Below are 18,495 nucleotides of genomic sequence, written 5' to 3' on the forward strand. Positions count from 1 at the left end.
TTTTCAGCCCCCTCAGGGCCTCGCCCCGTAGTACGGCCGCGGCCAGGCGCGGGAACTACGGTGCCCATCGTGGCTTGCGCCAGCCCCTCGCGGCCCTCCTCCCCGGAAGAGATGGGAAATGTAGTTGCCTGCGTTTTCTGCGTGTGAGGAAACTACAATTCCTGTCAGCCTTTGCGCTCGCCTGTCGTTTCTACCGTCTCCGCCTCCCGTTTCGCGGGGTGGACGGGACGTGTAGTTGGCGCAAACGCCTCAGGCAGGGCCAGAACTACCCGTCCCGGCAGGCCGGGCGCCGGCGCTCCCTCGGGCGGCGCCTGTCTCGCCCCTCAGGTCCCTGGGAAGTGCAGTTTGCGAGGGGGCAGCGGCGGCGGGTGGCGGCTCACCGTCCCCTCGGCGTTCCAGGTGGGGACGCTGCCCGGCCGGGGGAGCCGGGCCTGTATCGGGCACTGTGCAGGGGGCGCGGCGGGGCGGGGGAGCAGGGCCCGGCGCCCGCTGCCACATCACTGGATTTCCCGCCTCCCCTAAGGACTCAGCGGCTGGAGTCTGGTGAAGGCGTGCTTGTTTTAGCTTTTATCTATGCGAAATTGCACCTACCTACTCCTAGAAAGCGTAGGTACGGTGGCAGTACGGTGATGGCACCGGTGTTGGGTCAGGAAACCCCCAAATGAAGATTTGTGTGGAGCTGTGCTCTGACGTGAGGTGAGAGCAAGTGTTTCTGTACGTGTCCAGCCGTAAGCTGGCAGGATGCATTAAAAGTTCCAATTTTGGCACCTCTACAGCACACCGTGACGTGGTTATTATCATTAAAAAAAATCCTGTTCAGGCAGGTTCGGTAGGACTTGTCAAGTACTGAGGCCCTTGACTGGTAAGGCTAATAGTACTTAAAAAAACCAAAACACAAAACAACAAACACAAAAAAGCATTGCTGGAAGTGAGGTATATTTGGAGGAGACCAGGAGAAACAGAGGGCAAACAAGGAGGTTTTGGTTAGTAGGCTGCCCATGGCTGTGGCAGCGTTTTATCTTTGAAGGTTCAGCCTAAGTGTTTATAACTAGACAAAGTGAGTGCTTGGGAGAAGGGAGCTTCTTGGAGTGCTTACATGTGAGGACTGAGTCATCTGCAGCATTACTTGTATTCAAACACTGCAGGGCAGGTTATGGAGTTGTTTTGAAAGAAAATGGGCTTAAAACTCAACTGTAAAGGTCTCCATTCAGTACAAAATCCAGTGTAGTTTTGGTTGAGAACTACACAAATGCTCCTGAAGTGGCATTTTTGTGATGTGATCCTGACACAAGAACCTGATGGTTTCTGGCCGCACACCACCAGCAACATGTATGCCCTTGACAAGCAAAAAAATTCTATGTGGCAGGTAATGCACATATGTTAATGGAAAAATGTGCTTCCAACTGATCATATTCAGGGAAAACACTAGTGTACAGGCCAACACTTCTAAAATTAAAATTAAAAAAAGAATCCCCACTAACACCACAGAGAATTCATTTTGAAAGAAAAAAGATACGTAATTCACAATGAAAGACTATACACCTCTGCTAAGTGGAAGCCTTTCCTTCAAGCACCAAGAGTTTACCCTCCTCTGAGCCAAAAGAATAAGTTTTAAAGGCCCTGTGAAAGACACTCTGGTTATTCTCTAGTGCCAAGTTACTTTCCGGTTTTCAGACACATTGCCAGGACCTCTGTTGTTCAAAGTTGGGTATAATTAAGGAAGAGGCTCACTGGTGTTACTGTTCTAAAGTTTAGAATTTTGTTAAACTGTTAAACTAGCAGTAAGTTTCTCAGCTGTGTATGGCAATCAATTTTCTGTTTCAAAAAAAGAAAAAAAGGTCACATGCAGTCCCACTGAGGGCTGGGATAGAAGAAAGAATAGGATATGATCCTTTTTTATCAGAGAAAAGCAGTTAGAATTAAAGCTACAGGAGTAAGAAATAAGTTTCCTAAGCATCATAAGGAACACGTCAATATAGGTAGGTTGGTTTGTTTTTAAATACTAACCTTTGCTTGTTAGGTGATATTTATTAACCAGTAGGTATCTGATATATTTCCTTTAGTATGGAAACAAGATAACACTATTTGGAACAAAGGAGCTCATGGGTTACTACTGTTGAATAATAGATAAAAATCCAGTGGAAACCAAGCTTCATGAATTCTGCTGATAGGTGGCTTGTTATTGTACACTTTTTACCATCATGAGCATTTAATAGCTCAAGTTTATGACTGCAGTGCCGTATTGCAAGCTTGTTCTTTGTTTGAGCCTTGACACAGCCTACAAGTCAGGAAGTACCTGCCTTAACTGGAGGCAGGTACTATATTTTCAGAGCAATTAAAACTTACCTTAAGATTACCAGCACATGGAACATGTAGGCAGCAATTCTTACATACACTTTGGCATTCCTTAAAAAGGCTTCTTGAAGGTTTTTGAAATGGAGCTTCATTCTGTCAGCTCCTAAAGTACTGAGTTGTGATTTTTTTTGGGGGGGGGGGTAGGGGGGTGGGGCCAAATATGTGTTTGATCAGAGGTATGGAAGCATGTATTACCACTGATTTCATGGGAAAGTAATCACTTGTGTTATCCAACACTCCTTCCTTCCTTGACAGGTACTTATTCCCTAGGTACTTGCTAGGATAAAAACAATTAGTCCACAGCATTTCAGAAGATGCCAGATGTCCTTCAGAGCATACAAACCTGTTTTGCAGGCTGTGTCGCACACAGATATTGTGTAAACTCAAACACTACATTTTTTAACAGGGCTAGTAGTTTGTTTTTCCACTTATGAACAGCTGGTACTCAAAACAAAACGTAGGTGGAATGATGATAATTTTACTGGCAAAGTAGCTACTGGGATGTAAATGGTCACATTCTCTTGAGGTTTTAAAGCATTATAAAAGCTTTTCTTGTTTAAATCTCTTTTGTATCAAAATGTTTAGAATAAATATACAAGCCTCGTAATTTAATAAATATTAAAAAGCTTTTCTTACTGAGAACCACCCATATAAATCCATTGTCACATCATGACTGACTTAAAGTATCAAAGCACTGCTTAGAAAAGAGGCTGGACCACCTCATGGTTAATATGTGGAGGGACTGGGGTGCAGAGAAACAGTCTCCCCTACAGTCACAGCTCTACCCATCCTCATGCTGCCTTCTGGCTCTTGCTAGGCCCTTTGCTGAGTCAGTCCATCTCATTAAATTTAGCTACAGAACAATCTACTTTCTTTTTCCTCCTGTGCTACTGAGATGAATGAACTCTTAAGAGGCGTTTGACAAATGCCAGAGCTGGTATAAAGTAAGAATGGGGGAAAAGGACTTCCTTTTTCAATAAGAGCAAGCTATTAACTTATTGAACTATCTCAAGATAGCTTCACCCCTAGTTTGCAGCCTGTGATGTCAATCCTATAGCAGTGAAATGGAGGTCCTCATTCATGTAATATTAGGAATACTATGCTGTATTATATAGTAACTTTCTTCCAAGGTTCTCACATGCACTTTACAGCTTAGCAGGTATAGTTATGAAATACTGATGTTTTAGTTATGTGAACTGAAGCAGAAAAGAAAGATACATTTCACTAGAGGGCTTCAAACAGGTTAACGACTTCAAGAATTTAACAGCTCACCACCAATGAGTAAGCTTATTAAACTCCATAAAATAGCAGCAGTGGAAGGGGGAAGAAGAGTAGTGTTAGGGTGCTGGCTTATGAGTGAATTGACTCAGTTTACTTTGAGATCAGATAAGTTCCTGAGCTGCTGCAAGATGGGAGAGGAAGTGTTTGGCTGAGATTAGGAGGAGCAGGAAAGGAGACGCGCTGTGAGACATATCCTGAAGTGTAAAGGTATTCAAATATATATGCTAGTTATGCACTTAGATGAGTAGCATGATATTTAGAGTTGCTTTGAAGTCAGAATGAGCCTTTAAAAACAAAGTGTAAAGAATAAGTTATTTACCTAGAAAGAGGAAAAAGACAATTTAATAATTTACAAGGTAAATTATTAAAAGAAAAATATAGATAACTGTGCTTGGCTATGAGAGTGCCATTCTAGAAGTATGCCTCTTCATGTGAGGTTTATGTGAAGGAATAATCTTAAAAGACATTCTAGAAATTAGGTTCAGCATTACATAGAAGAAGTAGGTGGAGTTAAATGAGTCCAGAAAGTTTTTGTGGAAAACATGAATTGAGGTTGCACCCTAACAAGTGACATATCTCTCCTGAAGGAAGGCTGTGGAAGAGTTTTTCTAAATACCTTTCATAATATTAATAAGGCTTGACAAAGAACTGAAAATACTGAACTAGGTTTAAGTTTGATTAAGTGCCAGGAGATTATAAATTAATATTCTTAAACTTTGGCAAAATCTCTTTCCAGGTAGCTTGTAGAGATGTAGCTGAGAACTAGAGAACAAAAAACAGACTATGTTTCAGCATGATGGCTTTTTCAAGAGCCAAGTCTATCCTAAGCTTTTCTGGGGTTCCTGGAAACGTAAGTGAATTATAAAGCAGGTTTTATATTTGCATAAGACCACGTGCAGTCCAAACTAAGATATCTTGACCTGGAAACATCTATTCACCAATTTGTTCTAACCCTGCTATTTAACAAATGCTGTTTCTGACCTCTTACTTTCCCTCTGCTGGACACCCGCATAATTGCTGTATTTGTGTTACATTAATGTATTTTAAGCTATTTGATTGGAGGAGATTCAAATAAAAGTCTTTGGTTTTCTGAATGTAGCACCATAGCATAAGCTCTCTTCCACAGTCCAGCTGTAGAATTACTTCTTGCAAAGAGGCATCCTCAAAGGAATTTAGCAACTTAATTCTTACATATCTCGTTGTGGGTTGATAATGAGTACTTTTGAGCTGGATTCTTCTTTCTAAGGTCTCCAATCTAAGTTAAAGCCTGTCTTTTGAAACAGTTAAGGCACATACTGCAGACTTCCAAAAGGGCACAACATTAATTGTTTTTACTTTAGATAGCAAAAGAAATACATAGATCCATAGACCAAAATACCAGTTTATAATTTTCTGTGTCTATCTCCTTACCTTTCAGATACTTCATAAGCTCAGCTCATTATTTTGCAAGGTAGTGATGTGTCTCTCACTTTTGCCTGTATATACAACCTTTCTCTTGCTTTTATATCTCTAGAAATGAAGACTGAACAGTCAACTTTTACAAGTGCTATCCCTTTTTTTCAGGTGACTTTAACTGGAGGCTCAGAGTTCTCAGCTGTGTTACCTATTACTTACTTAGCTTGTTGTTCAGACTGAAAAAATCATTACGTTGGGTGCTAGCAAGTTCTTTGCTTAAGATGCCTCTTTTTGAACACACAGTCATCACAGTTTATTCCTTATACAGAATTTTTCCTGTGTTTTTGATACCGAGAGCCTCCAGACTGAAATATTAGGGGAAGGGTGGTTTAGAGAAATAGTTTTGCTATCAAACCTGTTAGTTATGTGTGGGGTTTTTTGCTATCAAAGCTCAAAATAAACAAAGATGGGGGTTTAGGTGTGTGCGTTCTGAAGAATCTATACATAGTTTATAAACCTTATGACAGTTGAAAATGTTGTAAGTAGCAGAAGGATTGCTTAATGTGGAAGGAATGTGCTGAGCAAAGAACGCTCATGCAAGGAAGGGAAGAATGAAATCACTTTAATGATGTATACAGTGACTGAGTTAGGATTGGAAAGGTTAGAGACAGGAGAGAACCTATTCTGAAGAAGGTCAGAGACTGTATGGTTTTAGAGATCTGAAAGCCAGGTGTAGGACTGGTGGGAGTTATGTCAGTTAAGGTACTGAAGTAGCTGAAAATATCTTTTAAGTACAATCCAGATCTCTGTTCAACTGTTTTTATGCTTTCATCTTGATAAAGAAAATTAACTTTCTGCTTTGTTAAAGTTAAATTTGTTTTCACCTATAAATCTGTTGGATGTGGAGAGTATATATTACAAGCCTAAGATATGTAGATTCTCTGGAAGTGATAAATGGAAACGGGGTATTTTGCTCCCTGTGAAGTGAGGCAAATTTGAGAACCTCAGGGGCTAGGATGCAGAGTTGACTGAGCAACAATGATAACTCTTCAGTGCCAGATCCTCAGATGATCTTCCATTGCTGTAAGCTAGTATTGTTCTAGCAGGAGACAAGTAACAGAGAGAATCTGCAGTTCTGGATACCATCAAATTATCAGTCTTATAGCTTGATGTAGAGGTAAAAAAATGCAGAAAAGGTGGCTGGTATTTAAAGTGGGTCTTACAGTCTAACACAGATGCACAAAGTGACTCCTCACTATCAAACAGAATTCAGCTGTGCCTCATATCATTTTTCTAGAATGTTTTTATGAGATAATGAAAATGTTGAACTTAGCACTGAAAATATCAATACAGGATGTTAATGCAGGGCATGTAACATGCTGTTTATTCACACCCTGTCTTACTGCAGTGACTCCCTGACATGGAAAAGCTCGGAGTTGCCATGTCCACTGTTGGGTTCCATAACATCTCTAGGCCAGATCCTTCTGCCTTATACATGTGGTAAGAGTTTTAGAACAGTTATGTTTCATATGGAAAGTTTTACATGCTGTCTTTCTGTCTCCAGGGAGGTGGGAATAGATAACTAGTTCCATGTGGGTTTTTCATGCACTTTCTCCAGCTGAAGGGAGCATGTTGTCCATTAGAGATCCCTTAAGATTTTAGTTCTGGTAATGACTAAAGCAAAATAGCAAAATGGCATTACTGCTATGAAGAAAGAATAACAGAAAGAAAAACAGATTTTTAAAGCTGTTCTTCTACAGATAGTTAACACGTTAATATTGTTGCAGAAAATAATTACTTCATTATGAAACTGTGAGAATGAAATAGTGAACTTGTTTCTAAATAGGACTGATTACTCCAGAATTATTCTGTGCCAGTATTTTTTATTCCAGAGAAGGCAATTTTCATGGGGAGTTATTTGGAATAGAGATGGCTAAGTCAGTTATAATTTCCCTCCTGTTTTGAGAGAAAGCACATATTGGCACTGTGATGCTGTAGATGGGAATTTGAAATAAAGTAATTGTGTGTTACATAAACTTGTCCTGAACACTGAATGGCTAGAGAATCCAGTTAAAATTATCAGAAGAAAAACTTTTGTTAGACTTTAGTGTATGCCAAGCATTTCACATCATTCATAGGTGTTCGTGCATGTTTATTTTTGTTGTAACTCCTTTACTCCTATTGGCATTATGCCACTGATCAGTTTGAGTTTGTTTTGCCCATCTTCAAAGTTACTAAAATAGTAGTATGTAGGAGGTTATTTTTTCCAACACAAAACGTAAGTGCTTGCATTAAGAAATGAAGAAAGAAATGGAAGTTTATATTCTGTAAAAACTATTACACCAACATAAAAATGTCACAGGCATTCTAACAAGTATTAGTTTAATCCAAACTTGCTTATACAATTATTGGTTTATGCGTTGTCCTTAGTAGTTGCATAACCATGTTGGCACATGTGGAATGTGTGACAAATGAAAAGGTATCTTCTTTCCCCAAAGGGTTTACAGTCTGTTAACACTGCTTGTCTGTGCTATGCACTTAATCTTTTCCATAACTTTGTTCCTAGCTAAGTAAACTTTGAATGTAGTAAGGGATACAGAAGTTGTCTGAAATTTAGTTGACAAAGATTATACGATTGCCGTTTTGATTACTATTTTTAAGGAACATTTTTCTATTCAGTTGTTTTGTTCTTTGATCTTTTTTGGAAATACCAGATGTAGCAACAGCAACATCACTCTTTTCAAAGCAGTGGTCTAATTAAAAAATGTGCTGAACTAAACAGGCAAAATCCACATTGTTCTTGATTTTGCACTGTGCCCAAATGACATTATACAATATTGTGTCTAAAAAGAGCATTGTTCTGTGCAGCCTGTAAAAGTTAAAGAACACAATGAATCCTTTAATAACCCCTTCCTTTTGTTTATTAGCAGTGTGTACCTCATTCCTAGAACAGCTTATCTCCTCCCAGCCATACAGTTAAAACATGCACTTACCAAAATATGGATTTCTGATAATAAGCATTTCAGAAAGTTTTAATTATTTTTTTTTAGGAGGGAACTCCCTGTAAGACTGCTGTTCCTTGATGTACAGTAACATTTGGGAAGAAAAAGTGGTGAATTTTTTACACATACGTTGCTATCTCAGAATTTTAGGGTTGTTGTGATGAGGTGATTTATAAGGGGCTTTTTTCTTTGGATTTTTTCTGTAACTAACTTCAGAGAATTGGAGAGGACTCAGACCAAGCCCGTACTGTAAGACTTGACAGTGTAGGTCAGTTGCCTTAGTGAGGGGGGTGGGGGAGAAAGCTGTGCCAGCACAAAATGACCTATGTAGAATCAACTATACAGCCAGAAGAATTCCTTTGTCAGCCTAGCTAATGTTGTTTGTGAAGGGAATGTAATAGTCCTAGCAGAAAACTCTCTTTCTCTTGATAAGTGCTATGTAATTATGCCAGCAGAATTTCTGAAGTACAGTCAGGCAAAAAAGCTGGCACAAGCATGAGCAGAGAAACCCCAAAGCAGTGTTAGAACAAAGCTTTGTTGTTGAAGTTGTGTGGTAAAAGACCTTAAGCTACTGTTCTGAGAGATGAATTTCAATCTATATGTTTAATTATTGACATAATAGTATTACTTTCTTTGTTTTTCTGGTGAGATTTTTCATTTTATTATTTCGGTGTTGAAACTCACAATAGCTTTTTTCAAATTAGTGAAAGATAAAATTCTCCTTACCTTTTTCAGGTGACTGATCTCTGTCACATAAGTAATACCAATTTAACACATGTTAAGAATGGGCACTGACAAGGATTCCTGGAAGTCTTAGGCTTTTCCGGATGTTCAAGGAAACCAACAGTCAAATTTGGGTTCATAGCAAGAAATGCTTTGGCTGGATGCTCATTGTTTGGTATGCCTGTATTCTGCCAAAGCAGCATGTAACTCTAGGTCTTCTGCTCACATGATAAAAGGTTGTAAATCGTGTGTGTGTGTGTCTGTGTGTATGTGTCTGTGTGTGTGTGTGTGTGTCACAGCTCCAAAATACTACCTACTGGTCTGTGCTGTGCTGTTACCTAACCGTGTGCCCTTCACCAGTAAAAAATATTTGATTTCTTGAAATCCTTAGTTTGAGACCCTAGTAGAATTGACAATATGCTAAAATTATTATTCTAAACAACAAACAGACGTTTTACTGCTTCCAGATGGAGTTTTGAAGTTCAGAGAGGAGTTGTCAGTGTTGATATCATCACACTAGAAGAGCAAAGAAGTGGTCTTTATAAATTGCCCCTTGGTGTCACTCTTGAGTCAGACTGAAACATTTCAGAAGCAAATCTGAGAACTGTTTTTCCTTTTCTTTTTTTCTGTTGTTTCCACAGTTGACACTTTTCTTCTTATAATTATATTCCGTTACTCTTTATAATGATGTCAACTACAGCAGGCCAGCTTAACTTGTCTGAATTGCATTATTCTTAGAGGATATCTTGGGGAGTTTTAGAACTTAAATTATAGTAATGTAACAGGCTTCCCATGCCCTGGAGGCAAGACAGGAAGCCTGGAGAAAGGAAGGCTTTCTCTTGGTCGTGGAGGATCACATTAGAGATCACTTAAGCAAACCTGACACCTGCAGATCCATGGGCCCCAATGGGCTGCATCCCTGAGTGCTGAGGGAGCTGGCAGACGGTATTGCTAAGCCACTCCCCATCACCTTTGAAAGGTCTTGGAGGACTGAAGAGATGCCTGAGGACTGGAGAAAAGCCAGTGTCAATGCAGTCTTCAAAAAGAGCAAGTAGGAGGACCCAGGAAACTACAGGCCAGTCATCCTCACCTCCATCCCTGGAAGGTGATGGAACAGCTCATCCTGGAGGTCATCTCTAAGCATGGGGAGGAAAAGAAGGTTATCAGGAGTAGTTAACATGGACTCACCAAGAGGATATCATGCCTGACCAACCTAATAGGCTTCTATGATGGAATGACTGGCTGGGTAGATGAGGAGAGAGTGGTGGGTGTTGTCCCCCTTGACCTCAGCAAGGCTCGTAACGCTGTCTCCCGTAACACCCTCACAGGTCAGCTCAGGAGGCCTGGGTTAGGTGAGTGGATGGATGGTGAGGTGGGCTGAGCACTGGCTGAATGGCAGAGCTCAGGGGGCTGCGGTCAGCGGCACGGGGTCTGGCTGGAGGCCTGTAGCTCGTGGAGTTCCCCCGGGGTCAGTGCTGGGCCCTGTCCTGTTCAGCTTATTCCTCAGTGGCCTGGATGAAGGACTGAGCGTACCCTCAGCAAGTTGCTGATGTCACCTAACCGGGAGGAGTGGCTGATACACCAAAGGCTGCGCTGCCATTTGGTGAGAGCCGGGCAGGCTGGAGAGCTGGGTGGAGAGGGACCTGGTGAAGTTCAGCAAAGGTAAGCGTAGGGTCCTGCACCTGGGGAGGAACAACCCCACGCCCCAGCGCAGGCTGGGGCTGAGCTGCTGGGGGCAGCTCTGCGGAGAAGGGCCTGGCAGTGCTGGTGGGCAGCACGTTGCCCATGGGCCAGCAGCGTGCCCGTGTGGCCCAGAAGGCCAGTGGTGTCCCGGGGTGCACGAGGAGGAGCGTGGCCAGCAGGACGGGGGAGGGGATCCCCCCCCTCTGCTCTGCCCTGGTGAGGCCGCGTCTGGAGTGCGGTGTCCGGTGCTGGGCTCCCCAGGTCAGGAGAGACAGGGAGCCGCTGGAGAGGGGCCAGCGGGGGCTGCGGAGGTTATGGGGGGCCCGGAGCATCTCCCCTGTGAGGGGAGGCTGAGAGAGCTGGGCCTGTTCAGCCTGGGGAAGAGAAGACTGAGACAGGTCTTATCAATGTATACAAATATCTTAAGGGCAAGTGCCAAGAGGACGGGGCCAGGCTCTCTTCCGCAGTGCCCAGTGACAGGACAAGGGGCAACGGGCACAAAGTGCAGCACTGGAAGCTCCATCTGAACACGAGGCAAAACTTCTTTCCCTTGAGGGTGCCAGAGCACTGGCAGAGGCTACCCAGAGAGGCTGTGTTGTCTCCTTCCCTGTAGGCATTCAAAACCTGCCTGGATGTGACTCTGCAACCTGCTCTAGGTGACCCTGCTTTAGCAGGGGGTTGGACTGGATGATCTCAAGAGATCCTTCCAACCCTGATCATTCTGTGATTCTGTGAAAAGCCAATGCAAACCCTGTAAATCCCATAACTGAAAAAAAGCTGAAATGTAACTTCACTGGTAAATAAGCCATATATTTATTATTCCCTAAAGGTAAATATCACTATAGGAGAAACATCAGTATCCAGTCCTCTCAGACTTTTTTTTTTTATTGTGTCTGTGCATAGTCTACATGTAACAAAATGGTGTGCCACTTACAGGATTTAATGTGTATTATACAAGGCAGTGGATAAATTATTAACATAACATAATTACAGTTTCTAAGTAACAATATCCTTATCTTAATGTCACTTAATGAATTTATTCTTAATGCTTCTGGGTTTTGTTTTGTTGGTTGGCTGAATCCCATATTCTACTTTATAAACAGCTTCTGAATTCAGGTACTACATCTGTCAAATTAAAGCCAGTTGGTATAGTACACTTCTCCCAACAAAGTGCTTAATGGTTTGTTGTTTTTGTATTTTTTTTTAAAATATTAACTTCCTCCTGTCAAAATTACTCAAAAATGAAGGTTGCAGAAGAATCTTGTTAAGATAGAAAATGTCTTCCTTATTCCTGGTAGCACATCATTACCCCAAATCAGTTTTATTGTAAGTGCCATCACTCATCACACATAATAAATATAAAATACATTTTCTGCGCACTGCAGCAAGTAATCCTCTGTTGAATTTTTCTTGTACAGTTTGACACGTGTTTTTGAGAGTGAACACGGCAGTGTTTTACTGACTTGATAAACAGTTATGTTAGATTAATTTCTGCTATGAAAATAGATATTTATAGTATGATAAGAAATAGTCCCCCAAATGTAATTTCCAAACTGCTGTATAGATATTTCTCTTCAGAAGTTCTGGGGAATCTCATGTAGGCAGTGAAAACAGTAGGTGAACCACAGGACATAGATTTTGAAATAATGTGTATTTTAGATATGTAATAAGGTCTGTCATGGAGAATTATTGCTTATCTGGATCTTCTGATTATATGCTTGCTTTCAGATCCTTGGGAAGTAGAACTTTGGAATGTTAAGATGTGCAGAAAACAAAGGCAACGGGCTGTGACAACTGTAATTCCTCATACTTTTCCTATCATTTGTCACCTCTGTTTTGTCATTACATACATCAATAAAACTATATATAGCTAAGAAAAGACTGTGACTTGTATGGTGGTTGTTTATATGAATGACACATTAGAGACCCTTTACTATCATTGCTCCCCAGTTTCCTGTGTGTGAAAGATGTTTTGCTTAATACTCCACAATCTGTGTTTTGGGGGACATTTATAAAAAAAAATTCATTTATCTCTAAAGGCTGTAAGCTTTGGGAAATAGTAGTCCAACTGTAGGAGGAAAATTACTGCTATAAGAGACAGCATTATTCTCCAGAGCTGTGATGAAATGAGCTGTATTTAGCCTTTTACTTGAGGGGAGGTTTAGAATCATCGAATCATTTAGTTTGGAAAAGACCTTTGAGATCAGGTCCAACTGTTAACCGAGAACTGCCAAGTCCGTCACTAAACCATGTCCCTAAGCACTGCATCTACACGTTTGATTGAAAAGGTGAGACTTCTTTGTATTTACTTCTGTGTCTTATGATATATGTGTTTGAACTCTAACAAGCCACATAGGAAAACTGTTTCTGGCCAGCTGGTTATAGAAAGTGTAAGCATATCTGCCACAATATCTTATGATCCTATATATACAACATCAAATAATTAGACACAAATTAATTTATACCATACTTAGTGTTTGACAGGACTTTTTAATTGAAGACATCAGTGCATTAGTTTGCCAAATTTACTTCTGTGGTGGACTTAGTTTCACATCCCCGCTAGCTAATCAACTATTTCTTTTTTTCTCTTCTCTTCTCTTTCTGGCCTTTCTTCCAGGCCCTAGGGGGTAAAACTTCATGAACTGACTGGATTAACAAATTAAAGCTGCTTGCCATGTGGTCAGGTAAGCCCTAGAACTTTTTCTTGTGCTTCAGAATACTGTAGAGTGAAAAGCAGGACTGCGCCTTTCACTAACACCAAGACAATTAATCACCTTAGCCATATATAATCTAACCAAATCTTTGGTGACCTACAGACCAGTCTTACTAAGACATGAATCATCTTTGTGCCAAAACAGTCTGATATAGAATATATATCATTACATTTGAGTGGCAAAATAATTTAGGAATCACAATATTAACACTTGTTATTAGCAATTAGGAATCACAGTATTAACACATGCATATCATACGGCAGATGTATTAAAGTACAATGACAGCATGCTGTATTGGAGAAAGAGGTATTTTGCATACACAAGAAAAGCCATTGCCCATAAGTAAAACCAGATGCACCTCTGGACTAGGAAAACAGAGGAAAGAATTTAACAGCAAAAAGTAAAGTAGTCATGAAGACTCTAACAGTACTACCTACAGTAGAAGTTCTATCACGTAGTTCCTTTCATTGTTAATTGTCTCTCAAAGTAATGTCAAGTCTTCCACTCCTCTCTTTAATATTTTTCCCAGAAATCCTATATTTGGGTTACATCTACTGGGAAGCATCCCTGCCTCAAGGTGAAACTTGCGTCAATAGATCGTCTTAAAAATGTCCCATATAACAGCACTGAGTTTACAGTATGCCTTGAGAATCTTCTTTTTATTTTTTTTTAATATTATCATCAGGACTATACAATTTCTTCCAAACAACTGCCAGTGTTGCTCTGTCAAAACATGGGCAGAGAGAGGGTTATGGAAAGGGAAAGAATGTACATTGCTTGGAGGACATAAAACTGTACAAAGTTACCATCATCTACTTGCTTCCGTTACCAGTCTGAACTGCTCTGTATTACCAGTGACACCCTCAGCAAGGGCAGCAGCTGTGGGTTCTTTTTACTGAATATATCACTTCAGCTACTTTTTCACAAATGCTAGTTTCATAATCTGCTTGAGCAAAACAATGTTGGTTTAATCATATGAGTTTCAAACTTAGAAATAGAATGTGTATTTTACACCTCACTGAAATGCTATTCCTTTTCTTTTTCTTTCTGGCTTTTTCAGATCATCCAGAAAGATGTTGTGAAAGAAAAACACAGGTCCACATCATGAACTTACAGTTCTTTGTTTCATCAGGCCATCCTAAACAGATTCAGACCAGTCCAGGCTACCTTAGACTTACGTGAGTTATTTAAGACAGTTGTTTGAACAATTCTTGAGTGGTGTTTTGAGAGCCATCTGTTTTTCTAGAAAATACTCCTCATATCTGTTGCATAAGAGTGTATTTTGGAATGTATCTTACTTGTAAATTATCAATAATGTATTTTTATTTGCTTTAGTAGAGCATATAAGCCTGGAGTTTGATTTCAGACTTAGTCTTGAACCTCAGAAGAATCTGAGCTAAAAACTGGTCATCTCTCTAGAAGGCCCTTTAAAGGTATCACTTTACATTTCAGAAGTGAAATTTCTAAGTTTCAGGGATGAACTCATGTCTGCATCAACTGCACCAGAGAAAGTATTCTTACCATTGAGCATTAATTTACATCATTGTTGTATTGATAACTTCAGTACATTTCCCCTGGAATTTAGAAATCATATTTGGATTTAGCAAGTGGGTATAGAGAAGCAATGTTATAAGCAGTGTGTACACCCCTTCTAGACCTATCTTATTACTTCTTGTGTTGCTTTTAGATCAGCATTTCTCTCTTTGAACCCATTCCTTGCAGTGTTTACCAATAGTATCGTATAATACAAAATATGCATCAGTTGTAGAATACATTACAGTAATAAGTAGAGTAGGACCATGTGACAAAGTTCAACAAAGACAAGTGTAAGATCTTGTACCTGGGAAAACATAATCCAGGAGTGGAGCAGGATCTACCTGGCTGGGGAGTCGCTCTGTGGAGAGGGATCTGGGGGTCCTGGTGGACAACAAACTCAATATGAGTGAACAGAGTGCTGTTGTAGCAGAGAAAGCCAACAGGATGCTGGGTTGCATCAACAAGGGCATCACCAGCAGAGGTAATGAAGTCATTATCCCACTCTACTCAGTAGTTGTCAGACCACACCTGGAATACTGTGTTCAATTTTGGTCCCAGCTATACAAAAAAGATGTGGACAGGCTGGAGAGGGTCCAGAGAAGGGCCACAAAGATAATCAAAGGACTGGGAAGTCTGCCATATGAGGAAAGGCTGAGAGAACTGGGTTTGTTCAGCCTTGAGGAAAGAAGGCTTAGGGGAGACCTTATTACCATGTTCCAGTATTTAAAGGGTGGCTACAAAGAAGATGGAGACTCCCTTTTTACAAGGAGTCACATGGAAAAGACAGGGGTAATGGGTACAAGTTACTCCTGGGAAGATTCTGATTGGACACAAGGAAAAATTTTCACAATGAAAACAATTACCCATTGGAATGATCTCACCAGGGAAGGGGTGGATTCCCCAACACTGAACACTTAAAATTTGGCTGGACAGTGCTGGGCCATCTTGTCTAGACCATACTTTTGCCAAGAAAGGTTGGACCAGATGATCCTTTAGGTTCCTTCCAACCTGCTATTCTGTGATTCTATGAACTCATACTTTGCATGGGTTTAATCATTTTCATTGAAAGTACTTAGTGAATTTGAATACAATTATTTTGCATGGTTCCTGTGAAGCAGATAAATATTATCCATGCAGGTATGCAGGAAAGTTAAGAATAATATTTTCCAAAGAAAGCTACCTCCTTCAGCCAATACCTTTTGAAGATACCTTGTAAGTGTCTGTGTGCATTTTTGGCTTAGGCCTGTTTTTTTGAAAACAGTAAAGGAACTACATGTGTTGACTTCTGGAGTGGTAAGTAAGCATTGGTTTTTATTCTTTGGTCAGTGCTACAGAATGTGGGTGCATATGGGAGAAGTCACAAATACATCTCAGTAGAATCCCTCCTCCATTAAAAAAATTCTGAAGACCACCTGAAGTAGCACATAAAGGTGTTTTGTCTAACAGAACCTATCACTAGCAATTATTTCAATGTTTCTTTCTTCATGGTAACAATACTGAACTTTAAGGGGTTTATTAATTGTCATTGTTCAAGCTTAGTATTATCTGTGTTGCCTACTTGGGAATTCTACATGCTATTTAACAACAGAATCTTGCTATCTCCCAGCAAAAATACTCACCACTGTCAATCTGAACTTCTTTCTCTTCTTTGTGAAGCTGTGAATTAATACCAAAATGCTATAAACCTATCTGTTTAGCAAAACACCTGTTGAAGAAGGCTAGTGCTCCAAATAAATATACCTACACAATTCAGTAAAAAAAAAAGTGTCATTATCATACAATAAAAAATGAGGAAAGAGAACTAATAAAAGCAGCTGAAACAAAGACAGTCCTCTCCCCCACCCTCAGTGCAACTGGGGAAAAAAAAAAAGTGTGAAAATTATTAAGGAACTGGTTCATTCATCTCTTATAGTGGAGATGTGAGTTTGCTAGACTACTAAAATAATGTTAGAAACAGTCAGCAGCTGTGATATAGTTTGAAAGTTTTGGAATTTGAGAGATGTTGATTTCATAAGGAATTTTACAACAGTAAAGACTGTACTTGTGCTGCAGATATGTAGTGTTGGAACCAGATGCAGAAGGCATGTATATAATTAGTCAGCTAGTTCTTTTCTAAAATAATAAGGGGTCTTAGTATAAGTTACAGTTAGGAGTATAAAACTGCAAGAAGAATGGGAAGTTACGGCAAAGGAAAATAAGTAAAATTAGTGAGCACTTCATTTAAAGTCAATGGAATTATATTGATAAAAGATTAAAGCATTGGACTCAGCTTGTCTGAAATTCATTTATCTTACCTGTGGGTACCATGAAGATACTGCGATGAATATCTGCCTTCTTCAGGTCACAGTTGAGAATTTGATTGTCTTCTCCATGAATGAAAAGGTTGAGCAGCATCTTAATAGCAAAACCTGAAATCATTTTATGCATAAGCTACCAAATACTGCTTCATCAGAAATAGGAATGATATTCTAGTAATAACTTAGGTTTGTTCCCCTGGATGGTGAATGTATGAAGGAAGCCAGAACCAGTTTTATGACTTCAGAACCAGCATTGACTGCTGGTGAAATATTTGGCATCACCCACAGTCTGTATCTGTTTTTTCTTTTGTCATGCCTAAATCAGATTTTGTCAATTCCTGTTTATCCACTTATCTTGAATAGGGAGAACAGTCTGTAATAGCCTACAGCTGTGCACCTGGCCTACAGAAACAAGTGCAGAAGCCACAAGAAGCAGTTCCATCTGCTAGAGACTAGAATACAGATTGTTTTGTTAGACTGTTCCACTAAAACCAGCTCGTGTATTCCCACATGGTCCATTTTGTGGGAAAATAAGTCTCATACATAGTAATGTGGTATGAAATTACAAATCCTTATACAATATTTTTCTTTTCTCTTTCTATAGTCAAAAAGGCAATTAATTATGTCAAGGAGAAATTTAACTATAAATAAGCCTGTAACTCTACCTGTGGAAGTGATACAGGGTAGAGGCAGTTATTGCAACTTGCTAGATATTCTTGGACAACTTTGTATTTAAAATAAATTCTGTTAGATTAAAAAGTCAGGATATAAGTAAGCTGTGTAAATAATTTTCATTGTGGCAGTCTGACACGGAAGGTGTTTTTTTTCTTTCCTGGGAGAAGACCCAGGAAGACCTTAGCATTTTCAGAAGTGTTACACAGTGAGTGTAACTCACTACCTTGACCCAGACAAACCTAGGCGTGCTCAGTGTGCCCCATCACCTGGCTGGCAAGGAGGTTTCATATACCCTCTACCACAACACTGAAATCTAGGGCTCATCTATTTTTCCATGCTGGGTACTGCAGTTTTAGTACAGTAACAGTTCTGCATTATGGGAAAGTAAGGGAAAAAATGCAGATAATATTTTGAATCAAAACTGAAAGATTCATATAGCTCTTCTTTTGTGATTAGAATGTAATCTTATTACGCTTCTCACATAACTATAGTTATAAGCAAAAAAACAGCTAAAACCCCAAAAGTGAACCAAGCAAAAGATCCGACCAAAACCTAATAGACTGGATTAATAAGGCTAATTTGGAACTGAGGAGCAATACCCCAGTGACTGAATCTCTGGATTTTGTCTTTCTGTTATAACTGAGGGTCTTAGATGTATTTTGTACAACACAATTATGAAGTAATTGTTGAACTTGTACTTTAACAGTACCTCATTTAAAATCAGAAAACCATTAACTTACAAAAAGTAATTCTTTCATCATCTGTGTTCTGAATATTGTTGTCCATACAGGGAAACGGGTATGAAGGAAGTTGTCTGAAGTTGTAGAATAGGTC

General features: G+C 39.9%; 2 long non-coding RNA genes across 6 annotated transcripts; one reads left to right on the forward strand and one right to left on the reverse strand.

Annotated features, from left to right (window-relative positions):
* Position 1: 1 nt before the first annotated feature.
* LOC129735915 (uncharacterized) lies at positions 2-18,492 on the forward strand. 5 transcript variants are annotated; one of them, XR_008731899.1, is made up of 8 exons: positions 2-399; positions 4,373-4,486; positions 6,440-6,531; positions 8,082-8,143; positions 12,168-12,727; positions 13,057-13,123; positions 14,214-14,331; positions 18,452-18,489. It is a non-coding gene; the product is annotated as an uncharacterized LOC129735915 (long non-coding RNA). The 5 variants fall into 5 exon arrangements; XR_008731902.1 differs by lacking the exon at positions 2-399 and adding an exon at positions 2,514-3,843; XR_008731898.1 differs by lacking the exon at positions 4,373-4,486 and having other exon boundaries at positions 4-399; positions 18,452-18,492.
* On the reverse strand, positions 9,736-18,481 carry LOC129735916 (uncharacterized). The gene is made up of 3 exons (XR_008731903.1): positions 16,984-18,481; positions 14,994-16,345; positions 9,736-9,892 (listed from the first exon to the last, which is right to left on the reverse strand). It is a non-coding gene; the product is annotated as an uncharacterized LOC129735916 (long non-coding RNA).
* Positions 18,493-18,495: the final 3 nt, after the last annotated feature.

The sequence above is a fragment of the Falco cherrug genome, chromosome 4 (genome assembly GCF_023634085.1).
Source record: "Falco cherrug isolate bFalChe1 chromosome 4, bFalChe1.pri, whole genome shotgun sequence".
NCBI classification, from domain to species: Eukaryota; Metazoa; Chordata; class Aves; order Falconiformes; family Falconidae; genus Falco; species Falco cherrug.